This window comes from Cervus elaphus, chromosome X, assembly GCF_910594005.1.
Source record: "Cervus elaphus chromosome X, mCerEla1.1, whole genome shotgun sequence".
Lineage (NCBI taxonomy): Eukaryota > Metazoa > Chordata > Mammalia > Artiodactyla > Cervidae > Cervus > Cervus elaphus.
The window spans coordinates 77,552,808-77,555,565 of NC_057848.1; the positions used below are offsets into that span (position 1 = coordinate 77,552,808).

The following is a 2,758-nucleotide window of genomic DNA, read 5'->3' on the forward strand; positions in this document are numbered from 1 at the left end:
GCACCCCACTGACAAAAGGAAATAGGGCTTTCAAAGCAGCCTCCAAGGAGTCTGAATCTGGGGCTCTGGGGAGGGGAAAAGCACACGCAGGTGTTCCCAAAGTGAACGCTCTAGGGCCACCAGAGTGGTGTTTATGGAAAAATTGGAAACTGAAGACAACAGCATGTGATCTGCAGTGGGATGATGCCTGGGGGTGGGCAGAATGCGGGAGGCTGTAAGCTCAGTGGACGCCTGGCTTTGCCCTCCCACATGACATCCTGGGGAATCTATGTCTCAGGTGCTTGGGAACAGTCAAGTGGAATATGAGGTCACTCCACTGTGCTCAACCACAGCCCTCCTGTGGGGAGAGCTCGACCTGGGGGTCGGTGGGGGCAGGACAACAGGAATCTGACTTTGGGGCCAACTGAATGGGACCAACCAGCCAGCAGCACCAGCCAGAAGACAGCAAAGCCAGAAGGGGAAAAGGATGGGAGAGGGGCACCAACTCAGGCAAAGCCAATCAGCCCACTATGAACCCTGTCTTCTGGGAGGGACAGTCACCAGGGGCCCATCTGACCCCGGGGATCTCTCTTGGTGGTAGCAGACCTAAGACTTGCCCGGGCCTAGCCTTTCAGCAGAAGCCAGCCACAAGCCTGCATGTTGCTAGTGAGGGGAGTGGAGCCAGGGGAACATTTGACAACCCACCCAGGGCCTGGCCCCCTGAAAGAAGGCAACTGGCAGCAGATGGGAGCCTTTGTAGGCAACCTGAAACCTACGCTTCTGTGCTTTCAGACAAGAGACAAGCTGGGGATCCCATCTCTGTCCCCAGACTGCCTCCCCCACACTGGGCCAAGGCTGCCTCTCCACATCACCTCTGTGACATCATGAAACAATTAAGGAAGCTGACCACTTAATTGGCTGCCTGTCCCATGACCCAGATTCTAGACTCTCCAGAGAGCATTTTTGGGAAACCCCAACCCTGGTCTGAGGCCCTTCTGCCCTGTGCATTCAATGCTTGGGTAGAGAATGCTCCTGAGCTAGACTGACTCCATGGCTAGTCAGAGTCCTCAGGAGGCATGGGCAGCCCTGCTGGCCCCATCAACTGATAGGGAGCCCACAGCAGGGGACCCCCATGATTACTCCCCAGATCCAAACATGGATTCAAGGGAGGCTTTGGAGAAGCAGGGTGACCAACCCGAGAGCCCAGATCCGGGCTCCCAAGTATACCTGACCCCACAGGGCCCCAACCCAGAAATGGTCAACAAGGAAGATAACAACACCGTCCTTGGGCTGTCCTTCCCCAGGAAGCTCTGGATGATCATGGAGGATGCGGCCTTCACCTCTGTGCACTGGAACGACAAGGGAGACACTGTGGTCACTGAGGCAAATCTCTTCCAGACAGCGGTCCTCCAGCTCAGGGGCGCAGACCAGATCTTCAAGACAGACAGCATCAAGAGCTTCATCCGTGAAATGAACCTGTATGGGTTCAGTAAAATCTGCCCTTTGAGGTGCTCTGCAGGGAAGAAGAAGCTGATGGTAAGGTAGAAAGCCCTCCTGGGGAGACTAGACTAGATGAGCTGAGTGCTGGACAGACTTCATTTCCCAGAAGAACATTGTTATCATGAGAGGGTAGTTAAGGAAAGAGGAGGAAGCAGGGTCTGTCATGTTCCACCACCCCCCTTAGACAGGATCCACAGGGGTGACTCCAGACCCTGCAGGGCCACTTGATGCCAGAGACCACCAGTAACACCTTAAGTGAGGCTGGCCCCAGAGGAGCTCTAGGGAGCAGCGTGCTAGGGCCTCATAACCTGACAGGAATGAAGAGACCTTGTCTCCATACTTAGGCATGGCCAGGATGGTGGTAGGGAGGAGGGTGGTGAGGAAGGCTCTTCTCGCCCTTGCTATCTAAAGTGATTCATTTCCTTTCAGATCTATTGCAACTTCAACTTTCAGAGAGACAAGCCTCTCCTCCTGCAGAACATCCAGAGGAAAGGCAACCCCAGAACAACTACTCAGCCCACCACCAGCGCAACAACCACCCCAAAGAGAAAGAAGTGAGCTGTGGAGACCAGATGCTCTCCTCGATTCCATCATGAGTTCACCCAAGAGACAGACAAGAACGCCCAGAATGGAATCCCAGAAACCCCCAGCCTGCACTCATTTCTGTTCTCTGGCCTTTGACCTACGTGCAATCAAGCCAGGTGGGCCAGGGGAATCCATCTCCCCTGTGAGCAGGGTGGCCCCAGTGATGAAGGCATGTCCAGCAATGCCACGTCTGTACCCCTGGCTACTGCTGGAAGGGAGGGAGCAGGGGAACTGACCGACAGCCCCCCGGAGTACTGAAGTAACAATTTGGTGATGGCTGTGTACAAGACCTTTTACTCCACCATGATGGCAGCCCTTTCAGTCATGGCCCCAGATGAGGCCTCTGAGGCGGAGGAGTAGCAGGGAGAGTCCTCAGATTACAAGGGTGCCCTCTGTGAGCAACTCAAGCACAAACAAAATTCCTGAGCTTCCAGATCCCTAGGGACACTCAAAATCACTCTCTTGTAATAAAAAAATCTATTTATGTTCTAATAAATTAAAGTGAAACTCTGTGGGAGTAAAGTATCAAATGAGAACTGCGAGTCTGTGTTCTTTATATTTGTCCATGTGATTCACACCGCACAGGATGAGCCCAATGAGGCTGCAAGCCCATGCCCCAGGCAGGCTTTGGTCTGGTCCCCATGGTCCCTTTTTTCTGAAGCAGCAACATTTCACACGCTCAGCCAAGAGTGTG

The 2,758-nt window shown here is 53.9% G+C and overlaps 1 pseudogene; it reads left to right on the plus strand.

Annotated features, from left to right (window-relative positions):
• Window positions 1-1,029: 1,029 nt before the first annotated feature.
• Window positions 1,030-2,490, plus strand: LOC122690364 (annotated as a pseudogene).
• Window positions 2,491-2,758: the final 268 nt, after the last annotated feature.